Source organism: Oncorhynchus mykiss, chromosome 4 (assembly GCF_057628025.1).
Source record: "Oncorhynchus mykiss isolate SJ-2025 chromosome 4, ASM5762802v1, whole genome shotgun sequence".
Lineage (NCBI taxonomy): Eukaryota > Metazoa > Chordata > Actinopteri > Salmoniformes > Salmonidae > Oncorhynchus > Oncorhynchus mykiss.
Window position 1 is genome coordinate 56,616,789 of NC_143025.1, and position 21,400 is coordinate 56,638,188.

At 42.7% G+C, this 21,400-nt stretch overlaps 1 long non-coding RNA gene across 1 annotated transcript; it reads right to left on the reverse strand.

Annotated features, from left to right (window-relative positions):
- Window positions 1–12,166: 12,166 nt before the first annotated feature.
- Window positions 12,167–20,905, reverse strand: LOC110520964 (uncharacterized). The gene is made up of 3 exons (XR_002473065.3): window positions 20,603–20,905; window positions 13,756–13,870; window positions 12,167–13,647 (listed from the first exon to the last, which is right to left on the reverse strand). It is a non-coding gene; the product is annotated as an uncharacterized LOC110520964 (long non-coding RNA).
- Window positions 20,906–21,400: the final 495 nt, after the last annotated feature.

Below are 21,400 nucleotides of genomic sequence, written 5' to 3' on the forward strand. Positions count from 1 at the left end.
GACCTCTCAGTAAATATATATGTCATAATGTATGATGATAAGAATACACTTTTGTCCAAAGCATCTGCCTTTGTGTATGCAATCCTTACAGGAATTGAACCCACAACTTTGCCACAACTGAGACACACAGGACCACACCACCTAGTTAAAATTGTTTCAGCATGAATCTGAAGAGACATCTTGTGGTGATGGTGAGACACTGACAACTGTAGGGAAATACTGGTGGTCTTAAAAAATACAGAATGTGTAAATTGCATAATGAAACACTGGGTGGCGCTAGATCCTAATCTTAAAATGGTTTTGGTTAAGAACTTCAATGCGATCAAATAGTATTAACGCCTGAAATAAAAATACTTCTAGCAGAATAGCAGTATTATTAGGGACAGCATTGGAGGCGTCACCAGCTTTTCATAACATTCAGGGCTCAGCGCCGAAGACCAGGGGCTTCACCTTTAAAATATAGCACTGTGTGCATATCATCTTATTTATGGGTCTGATAAATATTTAATTCAAACACACAAACATCAGGCTTCTCTGACACTGACATATTGAGATCTATAAAAAAGAAAGGCCCAGTCTTAAATGCAACTAATAGCATAGGCCAATATGAGGAGGAAATTCAAGTCCACCAACTTTCCACTGGCACTCACTCATCCAAACAGTTTTCTCCTGCTGTTGTATTTTGAAATATTGTGGAAGGCCTTTTAGCTGCTGCCTGCTGTTCATTGACAGCCACGTTGACTGCCACAACTCAACAATCAGCTGTTTGTTATTTGCGTGCAGGCTGCCCAATTGCAGGCTTCCCAACTGTAGGCCTATATGAGCTCCTTTTATTTTTAACGAAGCTGCTGATCCTCTGTTGCTAAATTATGCTCTCTGATGTAGAATGTTCAATGATTTCATTTATTTCTGTACTGACTTCATTTTATAATTTGGCAACTGTATTGCAATTTATTCTACAGCACTTCCAGCACCCATTTCTGCAGCTATGTTTTCTTCCATGCAGTGTGCTCTTCCCAAGCCCAAATAATCAACAGTTCATATTATTACTTGAATGGATTGTGGACAGTAACACCATATGAGGTCATTGCGTAGGTAGGCCTACTGTTACGATAACATTTCAAATAAAATAAGTGGCCTACAATTTCAAGAGTATTGGAAAGTTCAGGAAAACATCAGGGAAGCTCATTAGGTATAGGCAATATAGGCCTAGTGTGTGTGTAGAGAATGTCTGCAATGCTTTCAGTTACTAAACTAATGATCATGAGCACTCAACTTAACTGAACCAACATTTTCCAGCATAATTGTAACCAAATGTCAATACAGAGATCTGACATTGATTGATTTATCAAGACAAGTTCCCATGCTTGTCTCTAAGCAGCTTAATGGCGCTGTCCCTATCAAAACGGTGCTGAAATTACCATCTAGTAGACCACATATGGCAATTTCTATATATTTATTATAACGATGGGATGACTTTGGGAGTTTCACGTAACCACGGCTCTATGAAGTAAGTGGGGCATTCACCTGACAATTAGTTTCTTTACCCCATCGTAGTATTGCAAAAGATTTGGGGCTGAATCAAAAGCATGGTCCTGGTGATGATCCTGGAGAGCATAATGTGTATCATTTTATAGGCCTATTATATTGTAAAATGTGAGAGAGATACAGTGCCTTGCGAAAGTATTCGGCCCCCTTGAACTTTGCGACCTTTTGCCACATTTCAGGCTTCAAACATAAAGATATAAAACTGTATTTTTTTTGTGAAGAATCAACAACAAGTGGAACACAATCATGAAGTGGAACGACATTTATTGGATATTTCTTTTGTTAACAACACTGTCATCTCAGATTTTCAAAATATGCTTTTGAACCATTGCTAAACAAGCATTTGTGTAAGAGTATTGATTGCCTAGCATTGCATTAAGCCTAGCATTCAGCATGCAACATTTTCCACAAAAAAACATAAAAGCATTCAAATAAAATAATTTACCTTTGAAGAACTTCAGATGTTTTCAATGAGGAGACTCTGTTAGATAGCAAATGTTCCCGTTTTTACAAAAAATATTATTTGTGTCGACTAATCACTCCGTTTTGTTCATCACGTTTGGGTAAAAAGTTTTTTTTTTTTAAAGTCATTAAACGTGAACTTTTTTCCAAATTAACTCCATAATATCGACAGAAACATGGCAAACGATGTTTAGAATCAATCCTCAAGGTGTTTTTCACATCTATTGACGATAAAATCCATCGTGGCAGTTTACTTTCAATTCTGAAGAAATGGAACGCGCATGGACTTACTGATTACGCACACAGGACACCGGGCGGGACAACAGGTAAATGTAGTCTCTTATGGTCAATCTTCCAATGATATGCCTACAAACACGTCACAATGCTGCAGACACCTCGGGGAATATACAGAAAGCGCAGGCTCATTCCTGGCGCATTCACAGCCATATAAGGAAACATTGGAACACAGCGCCTTCAGAATCCGGGGCATTTCCTGTATGAAACATCATCTTGGTTTCGCCTGTTGCATTAGTTCTGGGGCACGCACAGATAATATCTTTGCAGTTTTGGAGACGTCAGAGTTGTGTCTTTCCAAGGCTGTCAATTCCATGCATAGTCGAGCATCTTTTCGTGACAAAATATTGCGCTTAAAACGGGCACGTCTTTTTATCCAATAATGACACAGCGCCCCTATAGGTTCAAGAGGTTAGCACAGTGTCCAAGGAAGGGCCATAAGTATACAGAATGGTGTCGTCTGCGTAGAGGTGGATCAGGGAATCGCCCGCAGCAAGAGCGACATCATTGATATATACAGAGAAAAGAGTCGGCCCGAGAATTGAACCCTGTGGTACCCCCATAGAGACTGCCAGAGGTCCGGACAACATGCCCTCCGATTTGATACACTGAACTCTGTCTACAAAGTAGTTGGTGAACCAGGCGAGGCAGTCATTTGAAAAACTAAGGCTATTGAGTCTGTCGATAAGAATACGGTGATTGACAGAGTCGAAAGCCTTGGCCAGGTCGATGAAGACGGCTGCACAGTACTGTCTTCTATCGATGCCGGTTATGATATCGTTTAGTACCTTAAGCGTGGCTGAGGTGCACCCCGTGACCAGCTCGGAAGCCGGATTGCACAGTGGAGAAGACACGGTGGGATTCGAAATGGTCAGTGATCTGTTTATTAACCAGCTATGCATTAGGGGGCGCTATTAAACATTTTGGATGAAAAACGTTCCCGTTTTAACCACATCTCTAGGGGCGCTATTTCATTTTTGGATAAAAAACGTTCCCGTTTTAAGCGCGATATTTTGTCACGAAAAGATGCTCGACTATGCATATTCTTGACAGTTTTGGAAAGAAAACACTCTGAAGTTTCAGAATCTGCAAAGATTTTGTCTGTAAGTGCCCCAGAACTCATTCTACAGGCGAAACCAAGATGATACGTCAAACAGGAAATGAGCAGAATTTCTGAAGCTCTGTTTTCTAATGTCTCCTTATATGGCTGTGAATGCGACAGGAATAAGCTTAGACCTTCTGCCGTTTCCCCAAGATGTCGGCAGCATTGTGACGTATTTGTAGGCATATCATTGGAAGATTGGCCATAAGAGACTACATTTTCCAGGGGTCCGCCCGGTGTCCTTTGTCTAAATTTGAGCGTAATCTTCAGGTGCGGGCATTTTCTCCTGGGATTCAGGAGAGAAAGCACACTTCCACGAACGATATATCATCGAAGAGATATGTGAAAAACACCTTGAGGATTGATTCTAAACAACGTTTGCCATGTTTTCAGTCGATATTATGGAGTTAATTTGGAAAAAAGTTCACGTTTTGAGGACTGAATTTTCGTTTTTTTTTGGTAGCCAAATGTGATGTACAAAACGGCGCTATTTCTAATACACAAAGAATCTTTTTGGAAGAACTGAGTATCTGCTATCTAACTGAGTCTCCTCATTGAAAACATCAGAAGTTCTTCAAAGGTAAATTATTTTATTTGAAGGCTTTTATGTTTTTGTTGAAATGTTGCGTGCTGGATGCTAACGCTAATGCTAACGCTAAATGCTACGCTAGCTAGCTACTTTTACACAAATGATTGTTTTCCTATGGTTGAGAAGCATATTTTGAAAATCTGAGATGACAGTGTTGTTTACAAAAGGCTAAGCTTGAGAGATGGCATATTTATTTCATTTCATTTGCAATTTTCATGAATAGTTAACGTTGCGTTATGGTAATGAGCTTGAGTCTGTATTCACGATCCCGGATCCGGGATGGGGAGATCAGAAAGGTTAAACAAGATATTTTGTTATGAAAAGATGCTTGACTATGCATATAATTGACAGCTTTCCAAAACTGCAAAGATATTGTCTGTGAGTGCCACAGAACTGATGTTACAGGCGAAACCCAGATAAAAATCCAACCCGGAAGTGCCGCATTTTTTTAAACCGCCTCATGCCAATGACTCCTTATATGGCTGTGAATGAGCTACGAATGAGACATTTTAGAAATCTGACTTGCTGGCTAGATGAACAAGATGTTTATCTTTCATTTGAGCTATTGGACTTGTTAATGTGTGGAGGTTAAATATTTTTAAGAATATTTTTGCGTTCCATGCGCCACCGTTTCAGCTGAACGTGGGAGGGTTGATTCCCAATTGGGAACCAGTATCGTAGACAGGTTAAAAACACCTTGAGGATGGATCCTAAACAACGTTTGCCATGTTTCTGTCGATATTATGGAGTTAATTTTGAAAAAAGTTCAGCGTTGTAGTGGTAGCATTTTCCGGTCGATTTCTCAGCCAAGCATGATGAACAAACGGGAGCTATTTCGCCTACAAAAATAATATTTTTGGAAAAAAGGAACATTTGCCATCTAACTGGGAGTCTCCTGAGTGAAAGCATCCAAAGTTCTTCAAAGGTAAATGATTTAATTTGGTTGCTTTTCTTATTTTCGTGAAAATGTTGCCTGCTGCCAGCAGAGCTAGCATAGCATTATGCCATGATAAACTTACACAAATGCTTGTCTAGCGTTGGTTGTAACGCATATTTTGAAAATCTGAGATGACAGTGTTGTTAACAAAAGGCTAAGCTTGTGTTTGAATATATTTATTTCATTTCATTTGCGATTTTCATGAATAGGAAAAGTTACTAGGGGTATTTATGTCCGCTGCGTTATGCTAATTCGTTTGAGGCTATGATTACGATCCCGGATCCGGGATTGCTCATCGCAAGAGTTAACTTGGCTTTCGAAGACTTTAGATAGGCAGTGCAGGATGGATCTAGGTCTGTAACAGTTTGGGTCTAGGGTGTCACCCCCTTTGAAGAGGGGGATGACCGATGAAGCTTTCCAATCTTTAGGGATCTCGGACAATATGAAATAGAGGTTAAACAGGTTGGTAATAGGGGTTGCAACAATGGCGGCGGATTGTTTTAGAAAGAGAGGGTGCAGATTGTTTAGCCCAGCTGATTTGTACTGGTCCAGGTTTTGCAGCTCTTTCAGAACATCAGCTGTCTGGATATGGGTGAATGAGAAGCTGGGAAGGCTTGGGCGAGTAGCTGCGGGGGGTCGGGCGGAGCTGTTGGCCGGGGTTGGAGTAGCCAGGAGGAAGCCATGGCCAGCCGTTGAGAAATGCTTATTGAAATTTTAGATTATCATGGATTTATCAGTGGTGACCGTGTTACCTAGCCTCAGTGCAGTGGGCAGCTGGGAGGAGGTGCTCTTGTTCTCCATGGACTTTACAGTGTCCCAAAACTTTTGGGAGTTAGAGCTACGGGATGCAAATTTTTGCTTGAAAAAGCTAGCCTTTGCTTTCCTGACTGACTGCGTGTATTGGTTCCTGACTTCCCTGAACAATTGCATATCGTGGGGACTATTCGATGCTATGGCAGTCCGCCACAGCATGCCTAAGGCACGTTTACAGCATGCCTAAGGCACGTTATTTTGGAGTTTTTCAGAGTCAGTATAAAGGCCTTTTTAGTGTCCTAAGTTTTCATAAGTGTGACCTTAATTGCCTACCGTCTGTAAGCTGTTAGTGTCTTAACTACCGTTCCACAGGTGCATGTTCATTAATTGTTCATGGTTCAATGAACAAACATGTTAAGCCATTTTACAATGAAGATCTATGAAGTTATTTGGATTTTTACGAATTATCTTTGAAAGACAGGGTCCTGAAAAAGGGATGTTAATTTTTTTGCAGAGTGTAAAGAAATACCTTATTTACATAAGTATTCAGACCCTTTGCTATGAGACTCGAATTCGAGCTCAGGTGCAATCTGTTTCCATTGATAATCGTTGAGATGTTTCTTCAACTTGGAGTCCACCTGTGGTAAATTCAATTGATTGGACATGATTTGGAAAAACACACAGGTCCCACAGGTGACAGGTCCCACAGGTGACAGTACATCAAATCAAATCAAGCCATGAAATCAGAGGAATTGTCCATAAAGCTCAGAGACAGGATTGTGTCAATGGGGAAATGTACCAAAACATTTCTGGCCTCCATTATTCTTAAATGCAAGACATTTGGAACCACCAAGAATCTTCCTAGAGCTGGCTGCCAAACTGAGCAATCGGGGGAGAAGGGCCTTGGTCAGGGAGATGACCAAGAACCCGATGGTCCCTCTGATAGAGCTGCAGCGTTCCTCTGTGGACATGGGAAAACCTTCCAGAAGGACAACCATCTTTGCAGCACTACACCAATTACGCCTTTATGGTAGAGTGGTAGAGTGACAGCCTCTTGGAGTTTCCCAAAAGGCACCTAAAGGACTCAGAACATGAGAAACAAGATTATCTGGCCTAATGAAACCAAGATTGAACTATTTTAGCCTGCATGCTGTGTCAAGTCCGGAAGAAACCTGGCACCCCCCTATGGTGAAGCATGATGGTGGCATCATCATGCTGTGGGGATGTTTTTCAGCAGCAGGGACTGGGAGACTAGTCAAGATTGAGGAAAATATGAACAGAGAAAAATACAGAGAGATCCTTGATGAAAACCTGCTCCAGAGCACTCAGGACCTCAGATTGGGGCGAAGGTTCAACTTCCAACAGGACAACGACCCTAAGCACACAGCCAAGACAACGAGGGGATGTTCGGGGATGTGCCAGGAGTGGCTTCGGGACAAGTCTCTGACTGTCCTTGAGTGGCCCAGCCAGAGCCCGGAATTGAACCCGATTTGAACATCTCTGGAGAGACCTGAAAACAGCTGTGCAGCGACACTCCCAATCCAACCTGGCAGAGCTTGAGAGGATCTGCAGAGAAGAATGGGAGAAACTCCCCAAATACAGGTGTGCCAAGCATACCCAAGAAGACTCAAGGTTGTAATCACTGCCAAAGTTGCTTCAACAAGGTACTGAGTTAAGTCTGAGTACTTATGTAAACATTTTTGCCACGCAATTTTCCATCTACGATGTTTGGTGCAGTATATCTCAAGTGAAAAAAATTGCATTAAAACTCTCCTTGAATGACAACAAACACTTGAAGAGATTCTCCAGTACTTTTGCATACTTTTTAGCCAGTAGTTCTGAGAGTAGCACTCATTAGCCAAAAGTGGCCCCCGAAAATTGTGTACTACGTCACATATCTGCAGATATGTTCACCACGTTATTACTTTCTCTCTCGCTCTGCTGTGTCCACTGAGCCGTTGGTCAACTTCATTGGATACCGCTGGGCAGACCTCTTGCTATCTGTCACTCAAATGCGAGGGGCTGATGCTCATTGGGTAGAACTCGATTTGCTAGTGGGCTGGCCAACGTGGAGGGAAATGTCAGGAAAATGGTGCGGCACAACTTAAAGAAAACAGTTGCTTGCTGAAACTATTAAACTATTAAACGATTAACTAATTTTGCTTTTAATTGAGGCAAGACAGTAATTCTACTCACAGATTCTGAATGTAAGCACTACACAGACACATCCAGCCAAAAGCGGAAGGTTTAAAAAAAACTTTCCTAGCTGCCAAAGTACCATCTTTAATTGAAGAATCCTGTCCGTAGTTCCCACTCTTCCTATGAGTAGTACTGTTGACCATTTGCAGACGAATGGGCGTAGACTTCGACTACCGAACTTCGACTTGCCTCAAGAAAAAAAATGTTGTGTGCGCAAACAGAAAAAACATCATAATATATGCGTGAATTGACAGTCCACGTTTCGACTGGGAAGCATGCGACAGGATTTAGGATGGACCACTCACCAGTCCACATCATATACCCCTCCCACACCATTGTGCCTCGTCCTTTCCAGTATTGTTCCAGAAAATGTGACAGCTATGTAACCAGGCCAGCCAAGGACAGTACAGCTCGGCACAGTAGTTTGAAAAGGGTAATAGATCTCCATGGTGAACATGACTCCATCAGTGTGCACACAGACGTAGCCATGCACACACACACACACACTTCCTGTCCCCTTCCCTCACCTGTCCCTCTGGTCACCTCTCTGCATCTTTATTGTTCATCTCTGAGGTGTAGCAGCATGCGTCGGAGAATGTTCCAACGCCAACGCACGATTTGCTGAGGCCCCCTGCTGCGTCTCCTCGCTCCAGGAAGTGAATATATCTCCACCCAGGCTCCCATCTTCCTCTGTGACCTCTCAGTCAATCATGTGCATATTTACGACTGGGCAGAGCGAGAGAGAGTCACTTTAAATTCAGACAGTGGTTTAGGCCCTAATGACTGCATTGGAGGGACAGGGATGTCTGCTGAATCGTATTAGTTAAACATGGAGGCTTTGAGGGAGAATGGCAGGAGAGAGAAGGGCGGTTCTAAGAAGAAGCAAAAACGCAGGACTCTGAGTGATGTCAAATATGACAACCATGGGCTTTTTTCTACTTTAAATGCAACAGTTGGCCTTCGTAGCCCAGTGGGTCACCGGATTAGTTGGATAATGTTCAGTAGGCACGAAACAGAATAAAAAGGGGAGGTACACTCTCAACTCGTCCAATAAGATACAATTATTTCCGTCTTCTGTTGCCAAGTGTGGCACTAATGAATTCCATTAATTGATTGGTCAAAGTGAGGAATGGCAAGGACAGACACACCAACTGATTATCGTAGTGTAAATCAATGGCTAATCCTCATTGACGTAGTGTGGTGAAACCCAACAGGCCTCTTGTGCCCTCTAGAGAGACCTCGTGATCCCACCACGGTGAACAGCTGTCCTACAGTGGGGGATATACTGTCATAGGAAGTTAAGAAAAAGGAAGTCATAGACTTCTCTCTCTTCTACCGCACAGCAAGCAATACTGATGCACCAAGTCTGGAGCCAACAGGACCCCTGAACAGCTTCTACCCCCCAAGCCATAAGACTGCTAAATAATTAGTCCAGGTAGCTAGCTATTGGTTAACTATTTAACTATCTGCATTGACCCTTTTTGCACTAACTTTTTTGACTCATCCCAAACACTGCTGCTACTGTTTATTATCTATCCTGTTTCCGAGTCACTTTATTCCTAGTTCTTTGTACAATGCTGCTACTGTTTACTATCTATCCTGTTTCCGAGTCACTTTATTCCTAGTTATATGTACACATCTACCTCAATTACCTCGTACCCCTGCACATCAACTCTGTACAGCTACCCCGTTTATATAGCCAAGTTGTATTTACTCATTGTGTATTTTTTATTATATTTATTGTGTTGTACATTTTCTATTATTTCTCTATTTTCTTTCTCTCTGCGTTAATGGGAAGGGCCTGTAAAGTAAGCATTTCACTGTTAGTCTACCCCTGTGGGTGACAAAGTGTGATGAACATGATTGTATTAAATATTTGTATTTGATTTGAAGAGAAAGGTGGGATTCCAGGTTATCATTTTTGTAATCATGTTGCACAAATGATCTGGAGTCCTATGTATAAAACATTTCACATTTGACTGCTGATCTACACTCAAAGTTTCAATTGGATGACATATTTTACTAACACCTTGAATACTTGAGCAATGATTGATTCAATTTGCCCCATACAATGGAACATTCAGGTAGGCTATTTGAGGTTGTAACGACTCTCGCGGGTTGAAGGAGACCAAGGTGCAGCGTGGTAGGCGTTCATGATTTTTAATTAACTGAACACCGCAACAAAATAACAAAGTAGAAAAAACAAGAGCGCACAGTTCTGTCAGGCAACAAAACAGAAAATAACTCCCCACAAAACCCAAATGGAAAATCACAACTTATAAATGATCCCCAATCAGAGACAACGATAGACAGCTGCTTCTGATTGGGAACCACACTAGGCAAAAACAACAAAGAAATAGAAAACAGGCGTGACAGAGGTGCAGCTTGAGGTTCCATTGTACCACGTAAACTAAGTGGAGGATCACACATTGTCCACATCGCGCCATTTAAAAGTAATTTCCAAATGCAGTCGCCGCGAATGCAGGAACATTGCCTTTAAAAGCTGCATTGTCGACAAAGCACAAACGGATTGATTCCCAGCCTAAACCAATCACTGCTCAAGTATTTGAAAGTGCTTGAAAATGTATTTAACCCAGACCTGTTATGAGCCCACCCATGTCACTGAGCCATGGCTCTGGCAGACCTGCTCTGACTTGGAGCCAAGGCAAGGCACTGGGTACTTATGAGCTTTCATTAACATAACAATGGCTATCTGTTAACTTTGACACCTTCTCACAAGTCTTGAATGATGCAGAGGTTGTTGATTCTGCTCATCACAAGTATATCAAATCAAATTGTATTGGTCACACGCGCTGAATACAATAGGTGTAGACTTTACAGTGAAATGCTTACTTACGAGCCCATTCTCAACAATGCACAGTTAAAAAGAAATACAAATATTTGCTACATATAAAAGGAAATAGTAACACAAACAATAACGAGGCTATATACAAGGAGAAATTGTAGTGAGTCAATGTGCAGAGGTACGAGGTGATGGAGGTAATACAGTATTTACATGTGGGTAGGAGTAAAAGTGACTAGGCAATCAGGATATATAATAAACAGAGTAGGAACAGTGTATGTGACTGTTAGTGTTTGTGTGTGGCGTCAATATGCATTTGTGTCCGTTTTGTGTGTGTGTTGGGGTGTCAGTGTAGTATGTGTGAGTGTGTGGTTAGAGTCTAGTGAGTGTGCATACAGCCAGTGCAAGAAAGTCAGTGCAAAAACAATTAAGACGAATAAATAAATAATAAATGGGTCAATGTAAATGGTTCAGGTGGCCATTTGATTAACTGTTCAGCAGTCTTATGGCTTGGCGGTAGAAGCTTTACAGGTGCCTTTTGGTCCCAGTATCAAGGCACAAGGCGAGACCCAGATGCCGACACATGAAGCAGATGGTTGGAGTCTTACAATGTTTATTAATCCAAAGGGGTAGGCAAGAGAATGGTTGTGGACAGGCAAAAAGGTCAAAACCATATCAGAGTCCAGGAGGTACAGAGTGGCAGACAGGCTTGTGGTCAAGGCAGGCAGAATGGTCAGGCAGGTGGGTACAAAGTCCAGAAACTGGCAAGGGTCAAAACTGGGAGGACTAGAAAAAGGAGAATGCAAAAAGCTGGAGAACTGGAAAACCACTGGTTGACTTGGAAACATACAAGACGAAGTGGCACAGAGAGACAGGAAACACAGGGATAAATACACTGGGGAAAACAAGCGACACCTGGAGGGGGTGGAGACAATAACGAGGACAGGTGAAACAGATCAGGGTGTGACACCCAGACTTGGAGCTACTATACCGGTTACCGTGCTGTAGCAGAGAGAACAGTCTATGACTTGGGTGGCTGGACTCTTTCAACATTTGTAAGGACTTCCTCTGACACCACCTGGTATAGAGGTCCTGGATGGCAGAGAGTTTGGCTCCAGTGATGTACTGGGCCGTACACACTACCCTCTGTAGCGACTTGTGGTCGGAAACCAAGTAGTTGCCATGCTAAGCAGTGATGCAGATAGTTAAGATGCTCTCAATTGTGCAACTGTATAACCTTTTGAAGATCTGAGGGCCCATGCCTCCTGAGGGGGAAGAGGAGTTGTCGTGCCCTCTTCACGACTGCTTTGGTGTGCTAGGGACATGATAGGTCCTTAGTGATGTGGACACCGATTAACTTTAAGCTCTTGACATGCTCCACTACAGCCTCGATGATTTGAATGGGAGTGTGTTCAGCCCTCTGTTTCCTGTAGTCCAAGATAAGCTCCTTTGTCTTGCTCACGTTGAGGAAGAGGTTATTGTTCCGTCTCTGCACTGCCAAGTCTCCGACCTCCTCCCTATAGGCTGTCTCATCATCGTCGGTGAACAGGCCTACCACCACTGCTACAAGACAGAAGTCATTTAGACAGGTTACCGTGGCGTTCTTAGGCACAGGGACAATGCTGATTTGCTTAGAAACATGTAGGTATTACAGACTGGGTCAGCGAGATTGTTGAAAACGACACTTGCCAGCTGGTCAGTGCATGCTCTGACTACGTGTTATGATAATCCATCTGGCCCGGCAGCCTTGAGAATTATAACCTGTTTAAAGGTCTTACTCACATTGGCTACGGAAAGCGTCATCATACTTTTTGCTTGTAAGGAATCAGGAGGATAGAGTTATGGTCAAATTTGCCTAATGGAGGGTGGGGAAGAGCTTTGTATGCATCTCTGTGTGTGGAGTAAATGTGATCTGGAGTTTTATCCCTCTAGTTCAGTGGTTCCCAACCAGGGCTACTAGGACTCCTGGGGGTACTTCGCCTATCCACAAGGGGTACTTTGGAAGACTCCTGAGACCATAGGCCTACTGTTAAAATGTACATGAGGGGTTCTCCGGGCAAAGCTAAATTCAGTTGGTGGTACAGTAGCCAAAAGGTTGGGAACAACTGCTCTAGTAGCACAAGTGTCATGCTGGTGGAAGTTAGGTAAAAAGTGTCGTGGAAATTCACCACTAATAACTAAAACTCAATTTAAAATAATCAATCTTTATTATCACAGCCAGAGAGTTTCACAAACTCAATTCAAGCTTGATGAAAACTCTTACAAGTGCGTTCTCTTTCAGTCCTTATATCCTGCCACACAAACAAGTCATTTAAGTATGATTTACATTATTTATTATTAACGTTGGTTCCTGCATGTGACTGACTGACACATCACAAGGCTTTTTCTCTCAAAGCTGAGACCTTGAAACTGAGATACTTTTTTTGGTTGCCAGAGCAATGTTCTGGGCATACTGCCAAATTGCAATATTATATTAGCTATATATCAGCAATATTAAGGTTTTCTCCCATGTACAATCAATAATTTACTTGCATGTTACCAAACCAAGAGATATAATTACAGAGCAGCATTATTCTAAACATTCGATCTGATACAGAAAGAGAACATTTTAATCACAAATGGATTTCATTTTTCATGCTTTAAAATCACTGGCCACTACGAGCGCCGCTTCTGGATCAGCATTTTTTTTTGTTTGCTAATGGCCATATACAGCCCATTGAGAGTGGTCTTAGTGCCAGCGTCCGTTAGCTGTGGTAAATAAACAACTACGAAAGATACAGATGAAAACACTTTGCACATGGTATGATCTACAGCTCATGAGGTATTCTAACTCAGGCGAGCAGAAAATCTTAAAAAGTTAAGATCAGCACAAAAAAAATATACAAACTAGCACAATTGGTCAGGAGCCCATAAAATGTCCGTCATTCCCTCTGGCACCATTCTTCATTAGTGTCACACTCCTGATGGAAACAATAACACTAGAGCATTAACATAAAACACTGTCAACACCCTGGTATGGGGCTAAGTCTAGATGGAAAACCACAATTAGCACCTACTAGGAATTTTACCTCATATCCCCTTCCCATGAGAACCTGGCGCTCAGGGAAAACCCTACAGACAGACCTCCGTCCCATCTCTCCATCGTCCCTCTCTTTCTTCCTCTTCCCAGCCTTAAGGATTGTGCTTATTGGGGAAGAAGAGGGAAGGAAAAGGGGCCTGAGTCACTAGGAGGAAGGAGGATAAATATTGGTTTTGTGGGCTCTCCGTGGAGCCCTGGACCTCTAAGAAAACTTTCTCGAGAGCAACCAAAGCAAATAGTCCCGCATCGGTGAGGTCTGGCTCGCCTCCGCTCGTGTGTTTGTTTACACAGACACGGAGGATGGCCGTCATGACAGACGGAGACCAGAGAGAGTGAGCGAGAGAGAGAGAGAGGTTTATACATACATACACACACACACACACTTGTCGATCTTAGGGTTCCATACATGTATAAATTATGCTTTTGTTTGAGTAGCTCACGGTGCTACACAGAACGATAATAAGGACATATGGCGCTTCCGATGCAACCTGCTTCTATCCTTCTTTTTCTCCACCTCCCTCTGCCCCAATCGGTCCATCTGTATGTCTGTGATTGCTCCGCTCCACTCAGCTCTGTGCGTTTCGTTGCGTAGGTGGGATCAGTGGCTTAAAGGAGCAGACCAAAGGATGCTGCTATGGATCACAAAGGGTTGCGTCCCAAATGGCACCCTGTTCCTTATATACTGCACTACTTTTGACCAGATCACTATGGGCCCAGGTCAAATGTAGTGCACTGCATAGGGAATGGGGTGCCCTTTGGAATACAGGCAGGGTGTTGGAGTGAGATTAGTTCACTCACAGGAGAAGAATCAACCAACCAAACAACCAACCAGGCAACCTGGGAGAGTGGGAGTAATGCCATCAGAGGGACAGATGGGTGAGAGCCGTTGACCTGCTGACCTGTATGAGAATCTGGCTAGCTACTGCTAACACACACATGCAACAAGCGCACTAACGCGCAAGCGCACACACATATGCATTCACAAATACACACTGACCCACAGAAATACACCCACACTCAAATATTCAATCTCTCTTTCTCACACACACACACACACACACACACACACACACACAAAGAGAGAGAAACACACACCCTCTTTTGTGGCCTGCCCTCATGGTGGTCGGTCGCACTTCTAAAGGCTTAATCTGTCGGACCTTCCCCTCTGGTTAAGAGCACAAAGGCCCCTCTCGCCTGACACAATGACACAAAGCCTGCTCACATACCTCTATACACATGTCCCGTTCCAGCCGAGACAAACAGACCACCCGTTCCCTGGAAACCAGCCCTCAGTCCGTCACAGGGGAGGGAAGGGCTAAGGAAGTGTCCGAAAATAGAACACTATCCCCTAGTGCACTACTTTTGACCAGGGCCCATTGGAGTGACAGGTAGGAGTGACAGGATGCATCCCAAATAGTACCGTATTCCCCATGTAGTGCACTACTTTTGACCAGGGTCCGTACGGGAGGGAAGGGCTAAAGCAGTGACAAGCTGTCCCAGATAGCAACCTATTCCATATAGTTAACTGCTTTTGACTATTCGCCTTATTTAGCCCCGCCCACTTGACACAGTTCCAAACGAACACATTTGTGTTTTTGTTTCCATTTCACAACTTCCGGCAACGCTAGCAAATGACCTCCGAGCGGTGGCTAGCTAATAATACAAAAACGTGCATCATTAACACATCTTAACACATAAACAAAACAGCTCACATTTGGGAACACACACGAATGGATCTTCGGAGGTCGGACTTACCCCATCCGTCCATGGACATACCCTATCCGTCCATGATTAATACATGGATGGATGACATGATAAAATGGCCTGAAATTACATATGGGGACATTTTAATTACTTTGTGCACTCTTTGGAAATGGATGGTTCCACCTTGAAAAATGGCAGGAGTGCAGAGGCCTATCAGTACAACCACGGTGGTAAAGTGGGCCAAGTTCTTCTTCACCAGGAGGAGGGGAAATGATTTTTGAAGCCAATCAAGCAGCTCTTACTACTCGGCTTGGTTGCTTGTATCCAACAACGGATCAGTAGAGACGGCTAGATGCACTTGCATTTCTGGCCGTGGAAAGTCATGCAGCCATGTCGCCTCAGTTTTGTGGAAGGTGGGTTGATAAGCAAAGTCACTTGCATTTCTATGTCTAACGTGACTTGACATAAGCGATTACAGCATGCAAGCAGCATACATGTGTTGTGGTGAGAGTTACTATAATCCATAGGCTAATGTTATGAGAGTTATCAGATTATATCTACGATCAATCTCTGCATTACTTGCTCTTGTAATTTACAGTGGGGCAAAAAAAGTATTTAGTCAGCCACCAATTGTGCAAGTTCTCCCACTTAAAAAGATGAGAGAGGCCTGTAATTTTCATCATAGGTACACTTCAACTATGACAGACAAAATCAAGAAAATCCCATTGTAGGATTTTTTATGAATTTATTTGCAAATTATGGTGGAAATAAGTATTTGGTCACCTACGAACAAACAAGATTTCTGGCTCTCACAGACCTGTAACATCTTCTTTAAGAGGCTCCTCTGTCCTCCACTCGTTACCTGTATTAATGGCACCTGTTTGAACTTGTTATCAGTATAAAAGACACCTGTCCACAACCTCAAACAGTCACACTCCAAACTCCACTATGGCCAAGACCAAAGAGCTGTCAAAGGACACCAGAAACAAAATTGTAGACCTGCACCAGGCTGGGAAGACTGAATCTGCAATAGGTAAGCAGCTTGGTTTGAAGTAATCAACTGTGGGAGCAATTATTAGGAAATGGTAGACATACAAGACCACTAATAATCTCCCTCAATCTGGGGCTCCACGCAAGATCTCACCCCGTGGGGTCAAAATGATCACAAGAACGGCGAGCTAAAATCCCAGAAACACACGGGGGGACCTAGTGAATGACCTGCAGAGAGCTGGGACTAAAGTAACAAGGCCTACCATCATTAACACACTACGCCGCCAGGGACTCAAATCCTGCAGTGCCAGACGTGTCCCCCTGCTTAAGCCAGTACATGTCCAGGCCCATCTGAAGTTTGCTAGAGAGCATTTGGATGAGCCAGAAGAAGATTGGGAGAATGTCATATGGTCAGATGAAACCAAAATATAACTTTTTGGTAAAAAGTGTTTGGAGGACAAAGAATGCTGAGTTGCATCCAAAGAACACCATACCTACTGTGAAGTTTGGGGGTGGAAACATCATGCTTTGGGGCTGTTTTTCTGCAAAGGGACCAGGACGACTGATCCGTGTAAAGGAAAGACTGAATGGGGCCATGTATCGTGAGATTTTGAGTGAAAACCTCCTTCCATCAGCAAGGGCGTTGAAGATGAAACGTGGCTGGGTCTTTCAGCATGACAATGATCCCAAACACACCACCCTGGCAACGAAGGAGTGGCTTCGTAAGAAGCATTTCAAGGTCCTGGAGTGGCCTAGCCAGTCTCCAGATCTTAACCCTATAGAAAATCTTTGGAGGGAGTTGAAAGTCCGTGTTGACCAGCAACAGCCCCAAAACATCACTGCTCTAGAGGAGATCTGCATGGAGGAATGGGCCAAAATACCAGCAACAGTGTGTGAAAACCTTGTGAAGACTTACAGAAAACGTTTGACCTCTGTCATAGCCAACAAAGGGTATATAACAAAGTATTGAGATAAACTTTTGTTATTGACCAAATACTTATTTTCCACCATAATTTGCAAATAAATTCATTAAAAATCCTACAATGTGATTTTCTGGATTTGTTTTCTCATTTTGTCTGTCATAGTTTTAAAGTGTACCCATGATAATTACAGGCCTCTCATCTTTTTAAGTGGGAGAACTTGCACAATTGGTGGCTGACTAAATACTTTTTTGCCCGCTGTATGTTTATGGCCTATTTTCTTCGTTCCTTTTAGAGATGAAAGTGCACATTACTGCTCTATCTAGACACAGAATGATAAAATAGTCATGTTTAACATAGCAGTTAGACCAAGCGCTTTGTAGGACGAAAGCTGACTTGAGAATGTCATGATTCACTGGTTATGTACTGTATTTGTGGATCAACAGAACTGTGGTATTATAGTGGGGAATCTAAGTATCCTGTCAAATCTCATGTTGCTGAAGCAAGGTAGGTTTATGGAGCCAGGTGAGTAGGGTATAAAATGTATTTAAACATGTCAGCATCACATGTATTTATTTAGTGTTATAGTTTTTCTGCGTGAGTAAGGCTTGTAAAATATCACTGTGGTTGGGGGTAATGCCTAATGTTTGGTAAGTATAAGTGGTATAATCTCATTGGGAACAATATCAAGGTAAGTTTATGATGAAACGTGCATGTGTTTTGATTAAATTGATCACATAGTCCTGTCACACAATTGTTAATCATGGGATTTTCTCAGAATATCTTTTTGTTACAAGCTTTCTATCACAGGTGCAGAATGCAGTGTCCAGTGGGCTAACTGGTATAGCCTGCACAGATGGGCAGCGACAATGGAATGCTGGGACTCGGAGGAACCTTGAGCCAAAGCGGTTAAACAGCATTGACTTCACACACCATAAGGCCATTGACCAAATGCAGAAAAGCGTCATGAATGTCCACCCCTGCCACCCACTCCTGCATTCCACTCACAGGGGGAATTTAATAGGAGCCTGAGACACCTGAATCTGCCTGTGGGGAGTCTGCTCTATCAGTCTGTAAATGCTGAACCAACAGTAATATCACAGCCAGTAGCATCCTAGGTAAAATTGGACTGAAAGGAATATTTATTTGTGGCTGTACTATTTTAATGTATTTGAACTGATGTGTGTCTCTTCTGTTCAATGCTTTCTAACTCCATATAATAACTTAATATAGATTCTCTACTCTTTCACAGCCACATGGAGAGCATGTCAATTACAACTGCCAGAAGTGCCTGCCCTTTTACAATTCATTTGTGAAACATGACCCAACCCAGTCGACTGCTTTGGAACAGACCCCAAAGGTCAGAGTGCCTCACACTTGTGGCATGACTCAAGGAAGCTTAAAGTTACTGCAAGCTCAGCCAAGAAGGTCCCTGTCAGATAATCCACCAACCCTGGTAAGTTTCTCCAGGAGCATCTGTATCCCAGGTTCCGAGGGAATGCACCCACACACTACGGGAAAGATAATGAGCTGATGTCCTCCAAGTGGCTGGAAGACTGTGGAGTCTCTGTGGACCACAGAGGCACTGTTGTCAGTGTTGAAGAGCCATGGCTTTCAGCAAGCCCTGACCGAGTGCTGAACTCCAAAGAGCTGTTGGAGATCAAGTGTCCTGACATGGGGAAGGGCTTTGATCTCTGGATGATGTCTTCAATGGGAAAACACTGGACCACATGGATACTACATGCAGGTGCAAATTGGTATGTTTTGCACAGGACTGAGAGAAAGTAAGGTGCTCATCTGGACTCCATCCCAGCAACTTGTCATCCCTGTTCCCTATGATGCACAGTTCTGTGCAGAAGCTGTCCTGAGGTTGAAGGCATTCTACTTTACCCACATGCTGTCATTTATTGTTGAAGAGCAGAAGGCAGGAAATATATGCAGCTCTATAGACGTATGTAGTCAGATGTCTCTCCTGTTTGTAGTTAATGTTAACATTGTTTTTCAATTGAAAAGCCGGACAATGCATCAACAGTCACAGTATTGTGTAAATTATTTTTATGGCTTTGTTTTTTGTTAATATTAATGGGTATGGAAATAAATAATTTAGTCTAGTTGTTATATAATAAATTGAAATTAATTTAACGTAATATTTTACACAACTTTAATTCATATTGTGAAATCAACCCCGTGAATTGCGTTTGACTGGTCAGTTCATTCAGCATCTCCATGAATGATATCACCACGCAGGTTACTCAGGGCAGCACAGATTCTAAGTATTTTGTTCATTTTAGATGAGAGGTTGATTGGGCCTTTGAATTACGCGTTCCACATGAACCCTCACGTTAGCTATCCGTCTTGTACATGTGGTGACCCCCTCTTACATCTGTGTGCTTCTTTTTGTGAAGGCTGGAATTGTTCATTTGACCTTCCTCTCATGTAGCAGATCACGGATTGTGAAGCCCCGGTCAGCCATGAGCTCATCACCTGGACAGAGGTTCTCCAGGAACCCAGAATCCAATTTTATATATTTGTCGCTACATCTACCTCCATATGCTGAGGAGTTGAACATCACTCGACCACAAGGTGCAATGACCACCAGCTACTTGATAGTGTTCTGGGCGTAGTAATGGCTGAATGACTCCCCCCTTGAATCCAGATTCTTGTTCTTCTGTAAAGCAGTTTCTGAGCAGTCGATAATGCAGGTTTTTCCTGAGTAGTTTTTCCTGGGTCCTTAAAACATTATGGCATTGTAGCACGGATGGTCTCCCTTGGCAGCCATGGAATGTACTCCCTCAGATTCTCTCCCATCATGTCAATCCAATAACTAATGACTCGACTGACAATACTCTGGGAAACACCGAACCTTCCTGCTAGGTACTGCTGCAGCAAGTTGAGCTTCAGCTTCATCAGTGTCATCCGGAGTTGGTCTTTCAGGTCTAACTGAAAGCTGCCCTTGTAGATGGGTAGAAGATGTTCTGCCAGGGTAGAAAAGGCAGCAAGAGACAAGCCTGTATGCAGTCAACAGAGTGCAATAAAGCACCGTACTACATGGACGCTCCTAATCATATTTAATAATCATAATAATTAAGTATTTATAAAATGGGACTTGTATTATTGAGTTGTAAAGGAAATAAAATAGCACTATTATGAGACTGCTTAGCTACAAGAGCAATAAGGAGACACAAAATGAGAGCAGGCAAACTGCTCTAGCGTTTGGCTTACCTGTCACTGATTACTGCCTGAGCAACACCCGACGCTTCTTCACGAGTGGAGCATCGTAGCCAAGCCATTTTTCTGGGGTTTTTTTTCAGGTTGTATGGGGCTCCTCAGGTACATTCAGATCGACGTGGATGTTGGTGTTCAAAACATTGCTGTTGTAAAAACTGCCTCCTCTTCATCCACTTATTGTGACAGCCTCGTAATGAATATATAACGTCTATTATGGTGATAGATTTTAAGATTTTGTGCGGTTCTGTCAGTGTAAAACTATCGAGTCCTCAACGGAAAGTTTCACTTTTGCATGTGCTAGCGTCACGCGAATGTTGCCGGAAATAGAAACACAATTGCAATGAACTCGCTGTGACCACTGTGACGTTCCAGAATAAGGAGAATAGGGCTCTGATCAAAAGCATTGCACTATATAGGGAATATAGTGCCATTTGGGATGCAACTATATGGGTAGGAAGGAACTCACCCCAGTGCTAGACAAAGAAAAAGGTTGCTTATATGGCTCAGTTTCCCTGGTAACTAACATACAGTTGAAGTCGGAAGATTACATACACTATGGTTGGAGTCATTAAAACTCGTTTTTCAACCACTCCAGAAATTTCTTGTTAATTAAGAAACTATAATTTTGGCAAGTCAGTTAGGACATCAACTTTGTGCATGACAAAAGTAATGTTTTCCAACAATAGTTTACAGACAAATTATTTCACTTATAATTCACTGTTTCACAATTCTAGTGGGTCAGAAGGTTACATACACTAAGTTGACTGTGCATTTAAACAGCTTGGAAAATTC